Source organism: Condylura cristata, unplaced genomic scaffold (assembly GCF_000260355.1).
Source record: "Condylura cristata isolate star-nosed mole 26May11 unplaced genomic scaffold, ConCri1.0 scaffold00023, whole genome shotgun sequence".
Classification (NCBI taxonomy): Eukaryota; Metazoa; Chordata; class Mammalia; order Eulipotyphla; family Talpidae; genus Condylura; species Condylura cristata.
In genome coordinates, this window is record NW_004567124.1 from 35744421 (window position 1) to 35769624 (window position 25204).

At 44.5% G+C, this 25204-nt stretch overlaps 1 protein-coding gene and 1 long non-coding RNA gene across 2 annotated transcripts in view; one reads left to right on the forward strand and one right to left on the reverse strand.

The window, feature by feature from the left end:
- Positions 1 to 23830, reverse strand: part of LOC101619010 (chromosome unknown open reading frame, human C15orf27) — a 121552-nt gene extending 97722 nt beyond the window's left edge. Inside the window, exon 1 of the mRNA XM_012728506.1 lies at positions 23767 to 23830. The gene's annotated coding sequence lies outside the window, so the exon portion shown is untranslated. The remainder of the gene's footprint in view (positions 1 to 23766) is intronic.
- A 229-nt stretch (positions 23831 to 24059) lies between these two features.
- Positions 24060 to 25204, forward strand: part of LOC105853988 — a 41828-nt gene continuing 40683 nt past the window's right edge. The window contains exon 1 of the long non-coding RNA XR_001145716.1: positions 24060 to 24142. This is a non-coding gene — a long non-coding RNA (uncharacterized LOC105853988). The remainder of the gene's footprint in view (positions 24143 to 25204) is intronic.

The window sequence follows — 25204 nt, forward strand, 5'->3', positions numbered from 1 at the left end:
AGCCAGGGATTGAACTCTGCACTGAAGCGGCTGCTAGGGCCAGCTTGCAGTGCTGTGCTTTAACCTGCTGCGCCACCAGGGTGGGCTGCAAGGTAGGACTTTTAAGATAAAGTAATCATGCACATAGTAAGTAGCACAATTCTACTGACAATGACAAGAAATATTAGAATAATAATCTCAACACTACTACATGTTGCTGGGTGGAAACAGCTTAAGTACAAGTGTTCTGTTTTGTCACACTCGATCAAATTTCTCAAAATCCTGCTATATTTTAGTTTGCTTCATGTTTGGTCCTTGATGTTGCATACTGCTGAACAAGATAGTTCAGAAGTATATAAAATGACAGAAAGAAAGCATTTCTCTCAACATCTCCTCTCCGACCCCCCAAACCCTGACCTCCTCAGGCTATTTTAAAACCTATCCTCTGCTCTGGGGGCAGGAGACAGTTGGCAGCCAGGTCTGGGTGACAACTGGGCACCCGTATCAAGACTTCCACCTTCTAGCAGCCTGACGAGGACAGGTTACCTCACCTCTCTGGGTGACAGTCTCCATATCTGAAAAATGGCTCTAAAACTAGCACCTAACTTATAGGTTTGTTAAGAATTCAATAACCTATAAAAGGTCCATGCATATTAGAGATTTAAAATAAGTGCCAGCAAGCACAGGCCAGGTTCACTGTTGATTTGGGCACATAGATAAAGAAGGTCCAGGAGCCCTTGGTGATTTTTCAGGTGTTAATGTTCTCTCAGGGAACCAGGTACACAGGCAGGGAGGCAGGCACATGCAAGAAGGCAAGCACAGGCCAGGTGGGGGGCGATTGGGGGAGCCTGGAAGCAGGCAAGCAACTGAGCCTCTCAGCCACCCACCCCCCAAAATCTTTATGATCTTCTCTGGGATCTCTGATCATCTCATGGTCTTGCCTCTTCTGTAGTCATCATTCATCCTCTCACTGCTGCTACTGCAGCTGCTTTTATCCCCTCTAGGCTCAGGTGTGCACACCTACAAGGCGGTCCATGCTGCAGGTGTCCGCAATCAGGCACCCCATGCCCCATTCCCACGCTCCCAAGCGCCTTCTGCATTAATACGATCAAAGACGTAGTGACAGCCACAGAGGCTAGTAGTGTAAAAGGTCTGATTCATATCATACCACCGACATCTTCTCAACATTCCCACTTCAGGTGGACCAGTACATTTTACAAACCAAGATTTAAATCATTTAGGTTCTGTTCAGAAGCTATATGAAGTTTTGAACATTCTCACAAATTGAACCTCAAACTTGAGGACCAATTAAGCACTATTCATATATTCACTTGCTCACTGCACACTCAGGCCATGATTAAATCACTACAGAAAGGGACACAATCCTATTTCACCAGCTATGCTGCTGGATGGAAGAGCTCAAGAGGGAGTGTTTTTTCTTACACTCCCTCCTATTGCTCAAAATCCTGCTATATTTTAGCTCTAATTTCATGTTTAGATCACGTCTTCGTCTAAGGACTTTCCTTTATTCTTCTAAGGTTTCTCATTACCTATTTTTTTCTTACAGAAAGTAGATATATTTTCTTCATATTATTATTATAAGATCACCAAAACCCCTTTCCTGCTAAATGGTCAGCTCAGACATACCACGGTGCTGCTGCCCCATATTGTCCTGGCTGCACTCTGCTTGCCCTGTCAGAATCCAGTCTTCCTCTCCTGGACTCCTTTTGATCTCTGCAGGAGGACATCCTCAAGTAATTCTTTTCAGTCAAACTACGGAAAGAAATTTTCCTGAACCTTTGCAGGTCTGAAAGTTAATTTTATTCTATGTTTGATTATGCTTTCTCCCTAGTTTCCCAATCTGACTTCAACTATGCTCTCCCTCTAGTAAAAGTAATCCCATAGCCAGTGACCTCCCGATGATCAAGTCCAGGGGACATTGCTAAGCTTCCACCTTTCTGTAGAATTTGAGATACACGATAAGCCTCTTATTCTTAAAACTCCATTCCCTTGGTTTTGGGGACAAACTACAGCTTGTCCTCATCCTCTCTTTCTCTTATCTCCTTTGAGGTCTTGCCTTCTCTTCACAACTCTTAAACACTGATGACTCACAACACCTCACCTTTGCCTAGTGATGGTCTTTCTGAAATAGCTGTGTGTTGAAACAGGGCTATCAAGGCTGCATGGGAACTTCACCGGCAGCAAGTCAAAATCTTAACTCGTTATCTTAAGCTCCCTCCAATGGCTGTTTCTGCTCTTGTGGTTTGTGGAGTCAACATCTACCCTACTTAAGGGCTATGGAGCCTTTCCCTCCTTCATATCTCCTAACCAGCTGCCAAATCTCCTCAAGTTTATTTCAGAAATGTGTGTGGAACTTTTTATCAATTTTTCTTTCGGTTGAGTCAAGGAAACAACCTCCTAACTGGACCTTCTGTCTCTCCAGACTTTATTCAGGTGGTTATCTCCCCACAAAAGATTTCTGTGATGGCACTTTCTCCTAGTTATGATTCCTGCTGACTCCCTACTGCTAATGCTTCTTAGGATTATATACAACACTTTGCAATTTATCCCTCCCCACTTATATTTCCATTGCCCTTTCACCTTCAACTGCATGTTTTTCACACTTCAGTCACAGACACATCCGAGGAGACTAGCACCCCTCAAAAGCTCCCTCAAAACACTACTCCCTTCACTTCTTTATGCTTTTAAAAAAAATCATTTCACTCCTATCCTCTTCAGGCCCAGTGGCTCCCAGCCTCCTGTTAATGTTAGTGACTGGTATTGTCAATACCTATTTCCATCTTCCTCTGTGGTCAACTACCAGGATGCCAGGTCTAATTCTACTCTGTGGTATTGCGAGCACAGGGTTAATAAGAGTGCAGGAATTCTTCCCGTTGGCTCAGGTCACTTTGCCCACTTCTCCTCTCATGTATGTCATCCATTGTCCTCCCCATAGGAGATGAGGAATGACTGACACTACTGGTTACAAGGAGTGGAGACCAGCCCTGAAGTACTCCTTCCACTCTGAAGAGCGCTGCCTAAGCCCCTCTCACTGCCCCTCCAGGACACACTTCTTCAGGAATGCTGGTTTCACCATCTTTTTCTTGTCACAAAGAAACCAATAACTGTGCTTTGTGTTTTCCATCTTGGCAGTGTCTTTATTCGGCTGACAACCAACAAGGGAAGAGACACACTGAGTTAGTTGCAGTATCTTCTACTTAGGGATTCTTCATAGAGCTGTTTCCATTTGATGTTGAAGGGAGAAAGCAAGACAAAATCAGGACCAGGAAGACCATGGTGCTAATCTGGCACCAAACATCTCCATTTTCACAAACTGTACTTCTACTACCAGTTTCCTTAACCCTTTCCTCTTAGCACTTTTTAATTAACTGAGTGAGTGTAGTAAGGACTCCCCAGAGTCACGATGCTGCAGAGAGGCTAAGGCTGGGAGTCAGTCACTGGCTGGCTCTGTGCACCTGCAGCTCTGGCTACATGCAGGAAACCATGTGCTAGTGCACTAGGATGAGGTCAGTGGGATTTGAAGAGCTTTGGAGAGAGAGAGTCACAGACTAGGTCTTTTCTGATTGGTCTTCCTTGTCAAATGATCACTCCCTCTTTCTTGGGCTTCTATGTTGCAACCTTTTTAGGCTCTGATTCCTTTCAGGGCCCCATGTTCCCTACTATCCTTCAAATGGCAAAGATTTCCAGGATTGTGTTTTTAACACCTGTCTCTGCATACTCTACAAACTCTTCTAGTAGTGATTTGAATGGTGCCTACTTTTTGGTGACCCCATCCTCACCTCCAGCCCATGGATCCCCAGGTTGCAGGCCCGTTGTTTTAGTCTTATGCATTGGACATGTAGAGGCCCTTGAGGTACACACCTCTGACTCTTGAGATTCAGCTCATCTCTCATACCAATCATCTCCCCCACAAAAATTGCTTCTCCATTTTTACCAACTGTACTTATACTACCAATGGGTAGAAATAGCATTTTCTTAACCCTTTCCTCTAAGCACTTTTTAATGATATTTTGGCAATTCTAGCATCTCACTTCCTTTTCCAAATCTACTTCCACCACATAAAGCCTAAGTTTTCTCTGCTGCATGATCATAAGCTCTTGTCTTAATCCCTTCTTGCAGCATTCTCCACATTGCTTCCAAAGCTTTTTTTCCCTGTTTTTTTTGAATGCATAATTTATACACAACAAAACATAAGCACTGTAAGTAGACAGTCTGATGGACCTGAACAAAACCATCTCCCAATCCACATATAGAATACTACCACCTCCTAGAAAGTTCCCTTCGATTCTTTGTGGTCAAGTCAAAGATATATAGCAGTGATTGCTGTCCTGATTTCTATGACCAAAGCTTAGTTTTGCCTGTTTTGAGCTGCATAAAAATGTAATCACACGGTATGGGTTGCTTTGTGTGTAGATTCTTTAGCTCATACAATGTTGTGACTTAGAGGAACTATATCTATATATTTGGTCATCCAGATGACCAATACATTGTTAAAGTATGGATTCGCTGAGTCCAGTAACGACCGAGACCCAAGTCTGATGCTAAAGCAAAGTGAACCTTTATTAGCTAGCTCGAGCTAGGGTCTGACCCAGAGCAATCCGATGCAGCAGATACTCCTTGAGAGGGAAGGACCCTGGCTTCTTAATGTCATGGATTTATAAAGGCATTGTGGGAGGGGCTAGGTGGTAACAAGTCCCTGCTTGCCAGATCAGATGCCTGGTGCAGATAACAGTTAGTTCCTGGAACATTTACTCCAGGGGGGATTGAAACTTATCTTTGGGCAACAGTTTTACTGGCCTTCCGGCCTCCGCATTGCATATCTTTGAGCAACAGTTTTAGCAAGTTTTAGGCCTTTTGGCCTTTGCATTCCTCTACAATATATATTTGTCATATATTTGGTCTTTGTACAAAGTTCCTGGTTCACAAGTCCCAAAAACCTTGCCATTTTCCAAAGGAAATTTCCTAAAGGAAATAAAGGTGTCTCTTGTGACGGGACTTTTGGAAAACACCCAAGGATGAGGGCAGGTTGCCAAGAGAACCAGCCAAGTGGGTCAAGGATGGAACTTCCAGTCCTACCCCCAGACCTCCAAGAAGAGGGGGAGGGTTGGAGCCTAAGTTCAGGTGCCATTGCCAATGATTTAATCAACTTTGCCTATGTAAAGAAGCATCCATAAAAATCCTTAAGGAGGGGCTCCAGAGAGCTTCTGGGTTGGTGAGCACATGGAAGATTTCGGGAGGGTGGTGTACGGGAAGAGGGAATAGATGCTTTGGATCCCTCCCACACACCTGGCCTGGTGTGTCTCTTTCACTTGGCTGTTCCCAAATTATCTTTGTAGCAAACTGGTGATCTCGTGAGAAAATGGGTTTCCTGAATTCTGTGAGCCTACTCTAGGAAGTCAGTCAAACATGAGGAGGCCACCTGGGAATTCCTTATATATATATAGCCAGTTGGTCAGAAGCACAAGTAGTAGCCTGGATTTGCAGTCAGTGTCAGAAGAAAGGGTGGTGGTAGGACATTGAGCTCTTTATCTGATGAATCAGATGCTATTTCCAGGTAGACGGTGTCAGCACTGAGTCAAATTCTGGGACACCCTGTCAGATAACTGCTTGTTGGTGTGGGGAAGTCCACCCACACGCGTTATCAAGATTGCATCCAGGTTACCCTCACAGACTCAGCATAATGCCTGAGATTCACGGAGGCTACTGCATTTGTCAGTACATTGCATCTTGATATTGCTGAATAGCATCTGACAGTACGGAAAGAACACATTTTATTCTGTCACTGACCTGCTGATGGAAAACTGAGTTGTTTTCAGTTTTGGCTCTTATGAAATATCTGTCATGAATATTTTTGTGTTAGTCTTTTTTGATATGCATTTTTAATTTTAGGTTAAAAACCTAGGAGTAGAACTGCTAATTCATAGGCTGGGTGTATGTTTAACATTTTAAGAAACTGCCAAACAGCTTTCCAAGTGGTTATACTATTTTACAATTCCACCAGTCACATATGAGAATTCCAGTTGCCAGAAGAAATCTCTTTTAAATGCAAATATGTCATACTCTTTGCCTACTTAAAGTTCATCTGTCTCTCTGTATATATTAAAATTCCACAGGTAATGGGCAAGGCCCTGTTATCTGGGTCCCCACTCTCTAGCCTCATTTGTTATTTCTCTAAGTGTTCCCTACTCATTTTATCAACTCATTCAATCCCCTCAGTCCAGGAAGTCCTCTCACAATCTTTGAATAAGACCTCCCTCTGTCAGAGGCCATTTTCTCCCTTATTTGCATATCTAATGCCTACTCATCTTTTCAGAGGTGTTTGCTGATTACTTCACACCTGCACCTATACCCCTCTAAGTTAATTGCTACCATTCTATGCTCTCAACACACCGAGTCTAACTCCACTATCATACTTTGCTGGAAGCATTAGAATTCTTTTCAGCTCTTTATTTGGCCAGCTCCTAGAAGCACACCCTTCCTGCCTTGCTCCTACCATTGCTCAGTGATTGGCTATGACCAGGACGCACAGACATTGGCTATGCACAGAATGAGTAAAAACAGTCATGGTCCCTGCTGCACTGCGTTTAAGTAGCTTGGGAAGGACACTCATAAATGCAGAATTAGAAACTTGTTTAAGTGTTCCATATGAAGGAGTGATGCAACTACCAGTATGTAAAAGAAGAATGTGTCCCAAATGAGGCAGCAAAGGGGTAACGAGGGTTTCCAAGGAAATAATGCTTTGACTAGGAGGAGACATAGGAATTAATTAGGTGCAGCGTGTTTCCTCTTTATGGTGGAAGTGAGATGAAGAGGGTGAGGCTGGATAATAGAGACCGTGGAAAGGAGAGGACCAGACCACAAATGTTAAGGAATTGGCCATTATCTTGATAGAGACAGAAGAGCAGGAGAGGTAGCACCCCCTTCTCTACCCACCCCGATGGCTGCACTCTGGCACTGTACCCTGCACATTTGTGAATCAGTAAATTTGGGAAGTATCAATAAGCTTTGCAGCAAAAGGGAAGAGGGACTAATATGCACGCTGGTGGGTTAGAGGGTTGAGGTAAGTGTTTTTAGAACAAAGATACAACTTAGAATTTGCTGAAGGCTACCACCAGACAGAGAAAATAGTAAGTACAGTTTGTGGGTGAGTAGGGATGGAGTCAGGAAGACAGAGGTTGACACTATTGAAAAGGATAAGTAATTCTCCCCACACTGAGTTGGGAGAGGTGTGACCACAGTGTAGGGGACATTTCCTTCCACAAAGAGGGCATATCCAATAGTCACGTGTTTTTCAGCTATGTCATGGATTCTGCCCATATCACTAGGTTCATGGACAGTTTGCATCTTGCCTAGATCTACACCCCCAAGACTGGTCTGGAATTGGAACCCAACCTGTGCTGAGTCTACCCAGACAGTCATGGCTGCTTGGGAGCCTGGTTCCCTTCTTACCAGTTCCAGGTATTTGCTCCAAAATGACTAGAACATCATCTGTAGTGAACCCAAGGACATTGCAAGGTGTCACTGACACTTTTTGCCAATTGGGTGGGCTTAATTTGTATAATATAATCCCCAGGATCGCTCTCTCTCTCTTTTTTTTTTTAAGATTTACTTACTTATGCATACAGAACTGGGATGCAGGCGATAGTTGAAGGGGGTTACAGGATTCACCAGACACAGAGTGGGGAGCAGAGCAGGTAGATGTACTGAAATACACTGCTGAGGGGAGCAGTGGGTGGGTCAGGAGAGGTCTGTCATGATATATGGGTTACCTGCCTGGCCGGGATTGAATTCGTGCTGCAGTGGTTGTGACAGCTTCATAGTGCTCTGCTTTAACTTGTGCTACCAGGGAGGGCCCAATCCCCAGGATCTCTTAAGAGCAAATGAGGAATGACAGTTTGGGACACTAAGATGTAATACTTTGCACAAAGCACAGTATCTTCTCACTGAGATGGGAAGATTAGAAAAATGCCAACACTGTGATGCCCAGTCAGTGACTTGGCAGGAGAGCACTGTGGAGGCCTAACTTCTGTGACATTTTAAGCTCATGGCACCAATGCCAAGATGGCAGTAACTTGGGTGGTAACTAAAGTGATTATGGGTGGGGCAGCTCTTAGAAGAAAAACTCATTACCATAGAAGAAAGGGAGACCACTTCTGCATGAGTTCGATTCCCGCCTGCCCGGGAGGTGACCACATGGCATAGCAGACCTCTCCTAACCTGCCCGCTGCTCCCCTCAGCAGTGTACTTCGTCGATCTGCCTGTTCTGCTCCCCACTGTGTCTATGGTGAAGCCTCTCACCGCCCCTGAGCCTCTGGCCTGTATACCAGTTCTGTACGCACAAATAAATAAAAAAAAAAAAAAGAAAGAAAGGGAGACTTTGGAATAATCACCATGTTTGCAGACAATACAAAGCTGTTTAGCTGCTGTTTAGCAGAGAATAGCAGGTGATGTGGGGGTTAGCCCCATGGATAGACACCCAGTGGGTAGACTGCTGCTCCAGTTTTGAGGGGTGTCCTTAGGGACCTTAATAGGAGAGACATCGTTATATATCACTGCTGCCACCAGACAGAGTTGTCTCTATATTACCATCAAGCTTCTTTATCCACAACATAGCTCCTGTGCAAATTAGGACCGGCTCAGTCTGGGCAGTAGTTGACTCACCTTTATTTAGCATAAACTGAGGCACTCCAATCTTGGTATCTTTCCCAACTTTAGATATAATGGATTAAACAGTGTAACCCCCAAACAATTCATGTCTATTCAGAACCTCAGAACATGACCTTAATTTAGAAATAGATCTTTGCATACACAATTTGTTAAGATGAAGCCATACTGCATCGAGCCCTAAATCCAATGACATATGTTCTTTGAGAGAGGTGGAGATTAGAGTGATGAAGCTGTACAAAGAACACCTGGGGTCAGCAGGAGGACAAGGGATGGTTCTCCCCTGCTGCCCCTGGGGGGAGGATGGCCCTGCTCATACCCTGATCATTGACTATTGGCCTCCAAAACTGTGAGAGGGTAAATTGCTCTTACTTTAAGTCATCCTGTTTATGGTACTTTGTTACAGCATCTCTAACAACTAATACAGGAGTAGAGATCATCCTCTCTAAAGGGACATGTTGAGGGGAATCTCTGGACTTGAGCAGTCCCTTACTTTATCCCCATTTGGACGAGCCAAGAAAAACTGTCTGCTGAATACATTTCTCCCACTTTAAAATGGGAGAGAAGTGTGATGCCTCCTGAGGGCTTCGTGATTACCCTGAGAGTATATGGATAACCCAATGGCTAACATGGGTCATTGTGTGGCATTAACTTGGCAAATGTGGTTTCAATTTTGTCAATCTCAAGGGTGAGTCAATCTTAGCATGATTAGCTACATCTTGATAATCAAACCCACAAGAAATAAAAACGAGGTTGCAAATGTATTCAACTCTGTGTGTGTGTGAGACAGCAGCCATAATATGCCATGCTCACAACCAGGTGCCCAGAGTCAGAGTCCAGAAGATAACTGGGGTCTGCAAGTGTAGGAAATCAAAACAAAGGGGCAGGGCACCAGTGGACTGCTTCCCTCCAGGTCTCTCCCACCACAAGCATCAGCACTGTAGGTTCCGACCTGACTGTCTATGGCATTCACTACAAGTGTCTAGCTCTCCCCCTTTTCTGTGTTCTAAGGTCAATGGCCCTGCTTTCACCCATGAAATTCTCCCCTAAAGAGGATGCTAAAATGGATGACCACATTAAATTTAACCTTGTTATATTACACTTATATTCTGGACTTTCCTCCCCAAGGTCACAAATCAGGTCACCTCAGCTAAAGTCTTGGGCTTTTCCAGATTCACATTTACAATCTGTTTATTTTCATCATAACTATTACCACCTGTATTCATTTCTGTGGCTGCTACAACAAATTACCACACAACTGGTGTCCTAAAAAAAATATGGATTGCGGCCCTCCCAGGTGGCGCAGCGGGTTAAAGCACAGCACTGAGAATCTAAAGCCGCTTCCGCATGAGTTCGATTCCCGCCTGCCCCGGAGGTGACCACATGGCATGGCAGACCTCTCCTGACCCGCCCGCTGCTCCCCTCAGCAGTGTACTTCGTCGATCTGCCTGTTCTGCTCCCCACTCTGTCTCTGGTGAATCCTCTCACCCTTCGCGTCTCTGGCCTGTACCCCAGTACTGTATGCACAAATAAATAAATAAATCTAAAAAAAAAAAGGAAAAAATAAAAAAAAAAATATATATGGATTGCCTCACAGCTCTGAAACCCAAGGTCCAAAATCAAGGTGTTGATAGAGCTGTGTTCCTGCTTCAGACTCCAGGGGAGAATCTGCTTCTCACCTCTTCCAGCTTCTGATCACTCCAGGCCTCCCACGCCTTGTGGCTGCATCACTCTAATCTCTGCTTCTGTGGTCATAAGGCCACTTCCTTATGTGTGTCCATTCTCCTTCTGCCTATCTTATGAAGGTGCTTGTGATGATATTTTCTCCCCATTGATCATGTGTTATTACTCAAGATCCTTAATTTAATCACAAGTGCAAAGACCCCTTTCCCAAGAAAGGTCACTTTCACCTGTTCTGGAGCTGGGAGCTGTCTGTCTTGACATATCTTCAGGGCTCCATTATTGTATAAGGCTAAAAGGTAAATTAAGGCATTCTTATTTCTGAAAGCAATTCACTACCACTATGAGCAGTACTGACATCTCTCTAAAGGGAATTCTGACCCTTGATCACATAAGTCTCTCAAGCACAGGACAGTATGATGGGTCTCCTGTTTGTATGATTCACTGTGAATTACCTCAGACAATGAAGTCACCTCTTCAGACCAGCCTAAAAGTACTATGATCACAATCAGCATCAGCTTGGAATGACACATCAAACATCTCACATAATCATCTTTTGCCTTAATTTTTCAAATCTTTTCTACCTTTTGAGGCCCAGCTATTGTCTGATGGTCCCAGAACCCTCTGACATTGTCAAACCCGTCACACCTTTTCATGTTCCTGCCTTCTTCGAGGTCTTCCTGCTTGGCTCAGGGAAATCATTTCTTCCTGGGACTTCTAAACTTATCCAAATAGGTTCTTCTAAAATAAGACCCATATTGTTAGACTTGTGTTAAATAATCACTGGTTGAGTAATGTTAAGGGGAACTAGTGATGGTGAAAGCACAACTACTGTGAGTGGCTGGAAGAGAATACTATTCAGCTATAATTTGTGACAACATGGATAGAACTGGAACAGATTATGCTGAATGAAACACATCAGAAGAAGAAACACTGGGTGAGTTCACTCATATGTGGAATATGAGAAACAAAACAAAGGAACAGACAAAAAGAAAAACCTCAGAAATTTGATTGCAGAAGGAGGATACCAAGGAGGAGGGAGAGGAACAGAGTGAGGTGGCGGCCCCGTGGTTTGGGGGGCACTGTGGGCACTTTGGTGGTGGGTGTGGTGTAGTAACATCTGAAAAGCTGTGAAGCTATACTCCTAAATCATATACAGAGTTGTAAACCAATGTTAGCTCAATAAAAAACAATAATTAAGAACAAATCAAAAACTAACAATTATACTTTAAAAGTTCAAGTTCACAGAGTTAAGGTAAATATTTGGCAACAAGACTAGTTTATATTGGTTTAATAAATACAGCTGAGTTGTCAGTATTAAGTATAAAAAAGAAAATACAATGGATTCTCTTGACTTCAACAAGGTATGCTATGTTCTGCATGAAAAGATCTATGAACCACTATTTTTTAAATGTTAAATGGAGTCTTAGGATTTAAACCCATTTAGTTTTTTTAAGTATGCTTTTATGAATTTTAAAATAAAAATATTAATAGAAAAGCAAAGAGACCGAGATTCCAGGAACCAAGTAAGTTACTATTATTATTTTTTTATATATATGCACAAATCAGAGTCCACATCAAAACAAAACTGTTCTCTGTTTTGAGGGAGGAGAATACACCTGTTTGCTAGGAGGGTTCAAGAAAAGAGAGGATATTCTTTTAGGGTCAACTGAGTTAGAAAATTAGATGGCTGTCTCCTAGAGGATAAAAGTTAACGTTCAGCTAGCAGGAAAGGTTCTCTTATATAACTGGTCCCTGGTAAGACAGTCAGGAAATGAGAAAGGTGATTTTCTTTCAAGAAATAAAGCATAATTCCTTCAGGAAGAAAAATCAGAAAGCCCAAGAGTCTTCTCACTGAGAGAATGTGGTGAAGAGTGGGTAGACAAAATATAGTACACGAATGTGTGTGAAAAGAATGCTGAGTTCAACAACTCCAATCTGACATTCTTATGTATCTCAAATCTCGTTCTCCTAGATTATTCTAAGGAAAAGGGGTGGGGTGTCATTCACTTGTGTCACCTTCCATTTCCTAGAAGTTTTTTTGATAAATGTCAGCTAAATCAATGAAGCAATAAAATGGAACACCTGTCTGGAGCCCTCAACAGGTCTTACTGTCAATGTAACATAGACCCCAGTGACAGGAACCCCACGTGAAAAACAAGCCATGGCCTGCAGGCTGCTACATACAGCCTCTCAGCAGAGACACACACAAGTGATCACTGGCTCCTTCTGGAAACACTTTGCTCTCTGAGCTTTCAGAAGACCACACCACCAGTTCCCTTTACCCAGGTCTTCTCCTCCTGAAATGCTGAGCTCTGCTTTCTGCCAGGGCTTGGGCAAGCACACCATATCTGAAGCTTAAAATGTTGCCCACACTTGCTGTCTCCGAATTTCTATCTCCAAATCTATTCCTTCTTTTCCTTGACTGAACACTACAGTTGCATATGCAAGTGCCTACTTGACATCTTTAATCAGATATCCCACAGTAAAACTTAACAAGATCAAAACAGAGCTCTTTATCTCCCCACTGCCACCCCAAAAGCCACTCCTCTCTCATTTCAACCTCAGGAAATGACAATTTCATCCTTTCCATTGCTCAGGCCAAAAACCTTGAAGTCAACCTTGACTCCTCTTTTTCTCCCTGCCTATCCTATATCCAATCAATCAGCAAAAGCCATTGGCTGTACTTCAAAATAGATCCAGAATCCAACCACAGACCGCCTCCTGTTATCACACTCCACTGATAGAGCCTGGTCCAAGCACTATCACTTCTCACTTTGGGGGCACCCCCTGGCTCCTCTTCCCCCCTGCACATATCACTACACAGCAGCCAGCAGGGCTTTTACAACATGCTAAATCATGCCATTCCTCTGGCCACAACTACCCAAAGGTAGTTGTGGACCCCCAGGGTCCACAAGGCCCTACAGGCACTTGCTCCAGGTTCACTTCCCACCCCCTTAACCACGGTGCTCTATTATACAGGCCTCTTGTCCTCTGTAAGTTATGAAACACAATATATACCATAAAATATAATGTAAAAAAGATATTTGTGGTATCAGTAACAAAGTGTGTAGGGAGGCTGTAAGCTATAGAGGGACAGTTTGTGTTTAGTGGGTAAAGAGTCTCAGCTTTGCAAGATGCAGGTTCTGGACATGGGTGGTGATGAGGACTGCAGAATGTGAGTGTTTCCTGTACATCTCAACGTGCAATTTATCACAATAAAAAATTATTTTAGGCCATCCCTGGTGGCGCAGCGGGTTAAAGCACTGCACTGAGAAGCTAAAGTCACTTCCACATGAGTTCGATCCCCGCCTGCCCCGGAGGTGACCACATGGCGTGGCAGACCTCTCCTGACCCGCCTGCTGCTCCCCTCAGCAGTGTACTTCCTCGATCTGCCTGTTCTGCTCCCCACTCTGTCGCTGATGAATCCTCTCACCGCCCCTAAGCCTCTGGCCTGTACCCCAGCTCTGTATGTACAAATAAATAAATCTTAAAAAAAATTATTTTAAATTATGGAACTCAATCATCTATGCATAAATATACAAGGATAGGCATAAAAGATGAATTATCTATAGGTAGTAGGATCATAGATGATTTGTTTTATTGTGTTGCTTTTGTGTGATTTTTATGTATTACTCGAATAAAAATATATAAAAGCTGGGCCCTAACTGGTGGTACAATGGATTAAAGCACTGCACTGCAAAGCTATCACAGAACATGAGTTCGGTTCCCAGCCCAGGGAGGTGGCCTACATGGTGCGGCAGACCTCTCCTATCTCACCTGCTGCTCCCATCAGCAGTGTACTTTGTTCATTTGCCTATTCTGCTCCTCACTTTGTCTCTGGCGAATCCTCTCACTGCTCCCACGCCTCTGGCCTGTACCATAGTTCTTTATACATAAATAAATAAATCTTTAAAAAATATATCAAAAGCTGTGTGTAACATTTATGCACAAAATCTGGTGGTAAGCCACAGGTGTCACCACCAAGATACCCAAACTTCCATTGCCTGTCATTGGTTTTAGTAGGCTGTTCTCCACAGGAGCTGGACAAGAAACCTTCATCTATTTAAATACATGAACATCTGGGTTTTCAATGACAGACTAGTTGAAATATAAATGTTCCTTGCCTGACACAGGCTACTGAAGCTACAGATGAGCAAGCTGTTGCAAAAGCGCTGAATACCTGCAGATGATATACTACAGTGCGACATTTGATAATGTGGTGTCTTGTGATCCAGACCAAACTACAGAAATGCCCATGGTGTCTAATTAAGGGTTTCAGAGGTACCATGGTTTCCTCCTGCCAAATGCCATTCATCTATGCTTGACTCTTCCAATAAACAGAACAAAAGTACAACTTGTGAAGCAAGTGCACTGTGTGAATTATTTTGCCCTGCTGTTTTAAAGCGCTGCATGATTCTGAAGCGTAATTACTCTGGGACACTGAGTGCACAAAGCTCAATCCCGTCATTTGGGGAGAGGATGCCAGGACGCATAAGAGTGAAGTGACTTGTCCAGAGTCACACCCATCATGTGCAGAAGAGCTGGGGCTGCACTCTAGGAATCCTGGTGCCCTGATCTGCTACGCTACCTCTCAGGGTCCAGACTGACCCATCTGTATGATGATAATCCTGGATATATTAGGTCACTAAGGTTGCCATCACAAAATAACAAAACATACTTAACAAAAGAGAATACCAAAACAGACTGCATGGCCTACATAACAGTCCTGGGCACTGGAAGCCTGACATCAAGGTGCCAGTGGGCCTGGTTTGGCCTCACAGATGGCCACCTTTATTCTGTCTCTGCCTTTTTGTATGAAGCATAGTCCTACTGAATCAGGATCCTATCCTCAGAGCTGCATTTAACCTTAGTCACTTCCTCCAGACTCTATTGCAGATACACATACATCCTACAGTCTCTCCCAAGGTGGAGCCTGAACATTTTCAGCAAGCAGTATTATTTTAAGCCGTGGAGTGTGGTGCGCCATTTATTCCACTAGATTTAGAAAGCACACACGTGAGGACTGTCAATCACAAGTCTACCGCTACATTTTCTTTTTTAAAGATTTGCTTATTTATGCATACAAGAACTGGGGCACAGGCCAGAGATGGAGGCTGAGAGGATTCACCTGAGGCAGAGTGGGGAGCAGAACAGGCAGATCCTCGAGAGTACACTGCTGAGAGGAGCAGTGGGCAGGTCAGTAGAGGTCTGCTGCACCATGTGGGTCACCTCCGGGGCTGGGGCAGGGTATCAACTCATGCTGCAGTGTCTGTAGATAGCTTCACTGTGCTTTAACCCCTTGCGCCAGCAGAGAGGGCCCTATTGCTGAATTTTCTAACAGCCATAATGATTACCGGGCATTGTGGCCTTTTACCAAAGCACTACTTCCCTGACTTCCCACAGCAGGGAAGCTGACACAGCAGCTTCATGGTCAGGGTAGCCTCTGTGGGGAGCACTGGCCACCTCAGGTCAGGAATAATCTCCTCCAATGGTTATCAGTAAAATTTCTCCAGAAATAGTCGTTTCTGCTTTACTGTCAAAGAACTGGCAGTACTGGGGGCACTTAAATGCAATTTCAACAAGAAAGACCCCAGGGAGGATCAGAACAGGCCCTAATACGTGCTGCTATATACATACCTGAGAACTTCAGGAGTAAGATGGTCTGAATTTCTCCAACTACTTTGTTTACTTCTCCTTATTCATGATATAAACTCAACTGCTTAAGGACATTACGTTTGCTTTCTCCGTACCAGTAATTTCAAACCCAAACTTAGTTTTCAGGTCTATTATAATCTTCACATTTAATGACCCAAACTGTCTACGTTCCAAATAGTCTATAAACTGGGGCGCTGCTAAGCTTTCTGGCTTTATCCTGTATAGTGGTGGCTCTCAGACAGGGTGATTCTGTACCCAGCAGACACATGGTAATGTCTGAAGATATTTTTAATCACCACACCTGGCCAGAGGATAGCAGTGTGCCTCCTACCTAAATGCAAGGGGGCAGGGGTTCCACTAACCATCACACAATGCATAGGACAGCTCTCATCACAAAGAGTTACTGAGGCTGAGAATCCCTGCAAGAGAATCTTGTGCACTGCACATGAGTCTTAAGGCATCCAGGGCTAAGTTTTTTCTACTGGTAGCACCACACGTTTCATGGCCTCAGACACAGCAAAAATGGATGAAAACTGAGGCTGTTTAGTCATGCTAACACAGAATAGCTGTGGTAGGACACTATTTTAAGTAGGCAGTCCCTCCTTTGATCTTCATTGTCCTCTTCATCTAGTGAGTAAGAGAAAAGAAAGAAGGACTAGATATAGTGGTTTGGGAGTAGGTCTGTGACAAAGTCTGAAGAGTTTAAAATTGGTCACTTACCACCCTCAGAGCTCATTTCACAGGGAGAACATGAGAACAGAAAAATGTTTCAAGTCTTTTACAAAATCCTAACCCCTTCACACACTGCTTTTCAAAAACATGGAACTTTTACAGGGCAGTGAGAGGGGAATCCCCGGAACCCCCAAACTTGCCAGCTCTAAATGAGTTCTGCCATCTGCCTTATCAAGACAAAACATATAAGGCCTTTAATGGAAAGAAACTTTAATACAATTAGTGTGCAATACAATAAAGACAAGAATATAGTTTCTAAATCAAACATCCAAAGTTACCTGTCCCCTCATGGGTTAAAGTCCACCCAAAAGGGATTGGCCCAAAGCAAGGCCTGAAAGCCTGCTAAGTCTGGGAGGAAAAGAGCAACATCAAAACCAAGATATATGCTGCCATAGTCAACCTCCCCATGGGTCTCTCTTTCCGCCATCTGTTTCAACCAGCCCAGGAATAAGAAACAAGAGCCGCTTCTTCACATGACTCTGCTCCATGTGCCTCCCTCAGGGCTCCTTCTGGCTCTCCATCCGGCTTCCTTCTTCTCCAGTCTCTCTCCTGATCTTTCTCTGCTCAGCTCCACCCTCCTTCTGGGTGGGGCAGGGAACCTGGAAACTCCCCTTTTCCTGGGGATCACCCAGATACAAAATCATTCCTTATGCTCCCATTATTTGGTTATTTCTACCCACCTCTCTTCATTCCATAGGTTCTGGGGTGGTCTATTCTGGGGTAGGAAATGCATCTGTATTTTCCCACATAAGGCTTATACAGGTTATAGGACTGATGTCAAGCTTCAGTTTAGGAAGAAAAGGATTTGGAAGTGTAATAGGCTGGTCCCAGGGAAAGGGGAGTTTCCAGGTTCCCTGCCCCACCCAGAAGGAAGGTGGAGCTGAGCAGAGCAGAATCTGGAGAGTGAAGAGGAAGGAAGCAGGATGGAGCCAAAAGTGACCTGAGGGAGCCACATGGAGTAGAGAGACATGTGAAGAAGCGGCTCTTGTTACGTGGCCCTCAGCTGGTTGAAACAGATGTGGGGGAGAGACCTATGAGGAGGTTCACCATTGCAGCGTTTATCTTGATCTTGATGTTGCTCTTTTCCTCTCAGACTTGTGTGGTCATTTCTTATCTTGATCTTAATGTTGCTCTTTTCCTCTCAGACTTGTGTGGTCATTTCTGACCCTTCTCCATGGGTCCCCACTGGAAGATGCTTTAGACTAGTGGTGGGTTTTCAGGCCTTGCTTTGGGCCAATCCCTTTTGGGTGGACTTTTTTACCCATGAAGGGAATAGGTAACTTTGGGTGTTTGATTTAGAAACTATATTGTCTTTTCTGTATTGCACACGAATTGTATTAAAATTCCTTTCCATTAAAGGCCGTATATGTTTTGTCTTGATGTGGTAGATGGTAGAACCCATTTAGAATGAGCAGGTTGGGACTTCCAGGGTGCCTCTCTCCCTGCCCTATAACAGAAAGACCAAGCATAACTACAGTGTTGTGGCAGTTAAAGGATGTAAGTTAAATATCTACTCTGTGTATAGTGCTAAAGGTTGAGGAGGATATTTTTTAGAACCATAAATCACAGCTGGAGTCCTTACGTAATTGTTACCCACCTGAGAGATGGGCCAGGTACCCAAAAAGGATGCCTTCCAGCCCAGTGGTCTGTGCTCCTAAGCTCTCCCTCCTTTGGCCCAGGATGGAGGGATACAGGAAGAAGGGTTCAGTGGAGGGCCACTGGACAAAGTCTCAGACGTGGGCCCAGTGGGAAAGGAAAGGAGCACTAAGTAGACTAATCAGGAGCTAACTTCAGGGTCTTACCCTGCAGATGAAAGGAAGCTTTTGAGTATCTGAATAAAATTAAAATGATAGATCGTGATATTTAGTAGTGCCTATAGGTTCATTTAACTCTCTGATGGCCCAGGAGGCAGTGATTTCTGTTCCCATTTTATGGAGGAGGAAACAGAGGCAAAGGGCTGTTAAGTAAATCAAAGTCAAGGACAACATTTAAGATTCAAGTCCTGAATGCAGCCCCATTTTTAAGCACTTTTCCATAGAAGGAAAGGACTGGAGCAAAGGGAAGAGAGAGATGACAGTAAGTAGAGGCCAACACAGAGAGCATTTCAGGGAGTACAATTCAAGAGGGTCAGATGTTGCTGAGCTATCAGAAATGAAATCTGAGGAACCCACTGGATTTGTGATTGTATTTTATGATTATGCAATCAAGGGTGACTTTTAAGAATTCTGTTTAGTAGAGAACTGGGGGACAGGGTTGTCCTGGGAGGCAGACATATGGTATTCAGAGGGGAGGGACAGCGCTTAGAGAGCCCCAGGTAGGAAATGACAATGAAGGGACAGGGAGAGATGGTAGAATAATTCCAATCTTTTCTTTCAAGACTGCCTCAAAACAATGGAGTATTTTCTTAAGTTGAAGGATTACATTGTTTCATCCTGTTTTGTTTTGAAGGGAAAAATGAAAACTCTAGTAATCAGAGCTAAAGGAGAGTTAGCAAGTGTCAAACAAATGTTTTTAAAAACACTGCATCAAATTCAGGTAAAATACAAAGATTTTTATTTCAAGGTAAACTGTTAAGGGGCAAGGTTGCTTAACTTTATACAATGCATTAACTGGACATAATGGCAATTCCGCAACTAGGGTAGGAGACCCTGAGTAAATCATGAATGAAATAACTCACTTCAGACTTATTTTAAGCCAAATGGGAGCAGCTGAATGAATGTGTGTGTTGCAGCTTCAGAATGAAAAGTAGAAATGAGCTTCCTGAAGGCAGCCTATATTTCCCAAAACTTGGGTTGCAAATGAGCACCTGTGCTAGCCAGTCATGGTTCTATTACAAATCACAAGCAGTTTCGCCGGGTTGAGGGTGAGGGGTAGAGTGAGCCCCAGGTCTCAGCCACAGTAACACTGTAGTTTAGAATGTCATAGCTGCACCTTGCATCATGTAATTGGGGCTGTGCTGTCCTCAGCTATCAGCTGTTGACCACAAAGGGTTGCCATAAGGGTTAGAAAAGAGAGAATGTGAATAGAGAATTATCTCTTACAGGACACAGCTTATGCTAGTTCTCTACCCTGGCTACAGGGCTGCTCTCACCTAGTTCCAACTGTGGTCAAATAAAAGGTCTAGAAGTGCATCATCAAGGGCCCTCAAGAAGAACCAGGCATGTTAACAAGTGCAAGAAAAGAAGCTGCAAAACAGCACACACCTATGCATGGTATTACTGGAAAGTGATAGTGTTTTATTATCTACACTCAGAAATCCGGAAGAATTCACACCTAATGGTGCATTGCTACATTGCTGAGGGGTAAGATTACAGGAGATTATAACCACTGACTTATCTTCTATATGCTTGTGATAGCTGAACGTTTCACAAATACATATTGCAAAATAGAAATTACAACACAGGCAAGTGCTGATGCAAGAGAGGTGATTTCCTAGCCTCACATTTTAAAGATTATTCAATTAAGAAATACTACAGAAAAAGCACATTTCACAACTAACTAGCTTACAAGGTCAAGTCAAGGAAAGAGACATGCCATTTCCCAGTGTTTCACTCAACAATGCATTAATACATGCATTACAATCAGCCACCAAAATCCCTGCTTGCACTAGTTTGGGAACATTTGAGTGCCTCCCCCCTCCTCTAAAATGCCCAAACAAAAAAGATGCTTGGTGAGAGGAATAAAAGAATAATGCTTAAGGATCCCTCCCTGGTGGTGCAACCAGTTAGGGCACAGGACTACAAGTTAGCCACAGCTGCTTCAATGGGAGTTTGATCCCTGACCTTAGAGGTGACCCACATGGCACAGCAGACCTCTCCTGGTTCGCCCACTGCTCCCCTCAGTACTTCATGGATCTGCCTGTTCAGCTCCCCACTCTGTCTCTAGTTAATCTTCTCACTGCTGGCCGATACCCCAGCTCTGTATAAATAAATCTTTAAACAAATAAATAAATAAATACATCTTTAAGAAAATAATAATGCTTAAGTATATACAGTTGCCTCAGTGGCTTTTAAAATACTGGATATACTTCCAGAAAAAAATACATGTCGTCCAGGAACACTTTACATTCCTCGAAGTGACTATACACAAGGAAGGGTGCTGGGTTCTGCATTAAGTCAAATCCAGTGTGAAGGGAAGGGAATAGACTAGGCCACTTCCTGGATGCTTAAAAAAAAAAAAAAAGAGACTTATTTTATTTATTCATGCATACAGAACTGGGGTACAGGTTAGAGATATGGGGGTGAGTAGGTGAGAGGATTCACCAGAGACACAGTGAAGAGCAGAACAGGCAGATCCACTGAACAGTGCTGAGGGGAGCGTAGAGGGGAGCAGTAGGCTGGTCAGGAGAAGTCTGTTGTGCCATATGGGTCAGCTCCCTGGCCGGGACCGAACTCTGCTGCATTGGCTGTGAGAGCTTCATAGTGTTGTGCTTTAATCCGTTGAGCCACTAGGGCGATCCCTCTTTGATGCTTTTAACAGTGAGATTTTTGACTAACGCAGACAGTGATACTTCCCAGAGGAAAGCCCACTTTCTCCCCAGAAATCAAGCATCACCTCTCTCTGCTTTCGGCTGCCTCCCTTGGACTCAATTTGAGTTTATCTGATGACAGACTGGAAATTCCCAGGCTGAGAAACTCCAGCTCAGTATTTCCATAAGTACTGGAGAATGTGCTCTTCGGAAACACTTCTGAAAGTGTTTTCCATGAGGCAAGATGCTATACATACTGCTTTATGGACAGCAGGACATGGTAAAATGAAACAAGTACCATCACAGTGCTCTAAAGCCTGTCACATGCCTGAGGAAAAAAAGAAAGCTTACAAAATGTGCATTCATATTTTCTACCTAATATTATTAATCAGTTTCAAATTGAAAGCTGTGACTTCCAGAGGATGTCATTTTCAAATAATCCCTTATACTCACCTTTCTCACTACCATCTCAAATATGACCTGAGGCTAAATTTGGCTGAATTTTCCATTGATACAACTATGGCAATTTCTAACACTATGAAAGCTGCTCTAGGAATGTGTAGTAAAATCAATACCTGCGTTGTAATAATGCACTTGCAAAGCAAGATTAAATGTACATCTATAATTCAATGCACAAATTCCAAGAACTTAAATTGAATAATTGCTACAATTGTAGAGAGACTAGGTTATGATCCCCAGCTGGTATGGCTTGCCTGAATTAAGGCACCCACACATAACTGTGATAGACAATGTAGTTCTTTTGACTGACAGGGAGACCAGCAGAGAGCATGGAAGGCTGTGAAAAGATGGGAGTGGGGTATGATAATGAAAAACATGAGTGATTCATTCTACCTGATATGTAAATTTCATACACTTAAATATGAAAGACAGCAACTTTTTGAACTTAACTGCTTGTTTGGAGAGTTAATCAGAAGCATGTCTTGGACCTCATTCTTTTTATAGGCTCAGTGCCACCTCAAAAAATTCCATAGGGCCCCATTCTGAAATAAATTTCTCTCATCAGAAAGCGGCAAAGGTGGGTAGGGAATCTATGGAATGGGAAATCAGATGAAATCAGGCATAAAGTGATCTTAATGAACATGCACATGGGAATGGCAGCACCAGGGTTAAAGGCTACTCCAGGGGCTCCTCCAACCTCAGCAATCAGGAGCACTGGGTTTGCATTCTTACCATGTCCCTGACTGTGTGACCTTGGGCAGTTTAACAAATCTTTCTGAGTCTCAGCGTCTTCATCTTCAACCTGGAGGTAATACATAGCTGAGCCAAAAGCTATTCGTAACTGGCACATATGAGCATTTAAGAAAAGTGTCCTTATGATTCTGTGTAGTGACTACATCTTAGCATCACAGATCTGCTGCAATATCCTAACATCATGGGATAACCATTTTCATTCTGTTTCTACCTTTTACTATTCTTTTCACCACAGTATTTTTGTGGTAAAAAAGAAAGGCAACTGGTGACGTATATCCCATTTTCAGAATGTTGCTTGAGGCAAGGGAAAAGTGAGGAAAACTAGGTAACAACACACTGAAGTGAATTCAGTCTTCAGGTAAGTATATGCAACATAAACAAATAGTGTAAATTTTAATCTACATCAGATGGGACATCATATCCGAAGTGCTTCATTTGAAAAACAAAAAGCCAAGCAGAAATAAAAGAAGATATAAGGAACCAATCTATTGCTATCTCAGTATTAATGAAAATACGGATTGGTGGAATAGATTATGGGGAATTTAATAGGGTCTGACTTCCAACAGGTGGCAAGCTTTAGTCATCTTCAGATGCAAAACCTTAATGAGTTTGAGCATGCAAGTCTCAGGGATTCGGTTAAAGGCCTCCTCTTGGCAATCAGGGAAAACAATTTTCTGGATTGAAGGCTCCCTGCAAGTTAGCAACCAGGGAACTGTGTGCCTAAACTTGCACCTGTCCTTTGAACGGGATTCTGGCCTGTGGGTGGAAAACTCACCATCCTTTCTTGACCACCCATCCTGCTGCCACAGTATCTCCCGACAAATGGAGAAGCCCACTAGGAAGTGGTCATGGCCAACCAAGCCACAAATCCTAAGGGTGTGGGATTTCCATCTCAACACCACGTCTGGCAGCAGAAAATACCACGTCGCTTGCCATACTGCAATGGGATTCCCCCCACCCACCCCCCCTCGCAGCAACTCCCCCCTTCACCCCAGCTTGCATGTTTTATTAATAAATGCAAGATGGCACACAGAAGCAAAGAATGGGAGGGAAGACATCTGCAACTAGACCCCAACCAGGGCAGTTTGCAAAAATAAATAAGAAGCATGTGACAAGAAACAGCTCCCCCAGGTTGGAACTGAAGCCCTAGGCTGCCCCCAAGCACCCTCGCCAGCTCCCTGGGCCAGCCGGGATGAAGGTCAGCAGTCAGATCTCAGCCCTCCCGGACAAGCGCCCTGCAAGCCTGACCTATCCCCTTCTCACCCCCAATCCACGACCCCAGCCCAGGACGCGGGGGCAGCGAGGCATAGGAAGCCCCGGCCACAGCCGCAGCCAACAGCGAGGACACCTACCTGCAGCAGGGGTGGGCGATTCGCGGGACTCTGCAGCGACGCCGCAGCGGTTCGCGCTCCCGGGTCTCCCCACTCCGCCCCCCGCCTCCTCGCGCTCCCGCGGTCTCTCCGCCCCTCCGCTGCCGGAGCTCTGGGGCCTGCGCCTGCGCTCTCTCTGCTGCCCGCCTCGCTCGCGCCCCCAGGGCCTCGCGGCCTCGCGGCTGTCTAGGCAACGGCGGCCTGGGGGGCGGAGCTTGGCAGGGGGCGGGTCCGGGGGCGCGGACTGTGAGGCTCCGTCGCGGTCGAAGCCCTAGCGGAAAGCTCGGCTACGCCACTTGAGTGAGGGTCTCGGTGGTCCGGACCCGGGCTCTCTTGCGCGGCATTCAGAGAGGAGAGGGTGAGGCTGGGTCAGGCGGGCGGGTAGCAGTCGGCGCGGGGCTGCGGGGCCTCAGGGGGTTTGGGCCACCGGGAAGGGAAACCTCACCAGTTGCGCGGCTTCCAGCCTGTGGTGGGCTTCTTCCTCAAGAGGCATTGGAGGCCCCTGCGGGGAAGCTTTTCTTTCTGGCCGAGGGGGTCGCCAGTTTTCCGAGTGCTGACCAGGAGCAAGTGCCTGACAGGACCTTCATGGGAGTGTCCGCGCTGGACACCCCGGAGACAGCTCTTCTCAGCTGTCTTCCAGTGATCGCGCTCCGAAATCGACATTTTGTTCACAACCAGATTTCCCCACCCAGTGAAATGCTAATGCCATAGCTCTATTGCATCAGTACGGCCATCTGTGCTTTATTCAGAAAGAGTGGACTAGTTGGATCCTGGAGGGGAGATTGCTCGTTGCGGTACATGTTTCAGGATCGTGGTTCCTGGCTAGCGGATGTCGTGATGTGCGTGGATAAGGACTCAGGATGCACCTACAAATAACCCTCGTGGGTTAGGAGTCCTCAGTTACGTTTACAAATCTCTCTAATGTCTGCAGGTGCCGCTGTTAGCAATGGAATAATATTTAGGCAGCTTCTGGGTTCATAGAAGTGTTTGTCATTTGTAGCCTCCAGCAATTCATACTAAAAATCTAGCCTTTTTCCCAGTGGGTTCCTGACATTTTGTCAAAATTTTATCAACTTAGGGCACTAAGTTCCAGGGTGGCAGTTGGCTCTGCAGTCAGGCTTTATTTTCAATTCTTGTCCCGCTTCTTCTCTCCCCCTCCCCCCCGCCCCCCCAGGATGGTGTTGGTTTGAATTATATCCAGTTAGGTGTCAGGAATGTCTTGTCCTTCTTGCCTCCTACTACCTCTGAAATTGTGGAGTTGAAAGTCTTAAAAACCTAGGTCAGAGAATTGCCCTAGAGGCTTGGGTCATCATGCTTTACTATTTTGATAGGGGGCGAGTATCTAATTTTGGCAAGCTGAGAAATAAGTAATCTCTCTTCTTCAGGCCCTCCTTTGTCTTTTAGAGTTATTTACCCAACT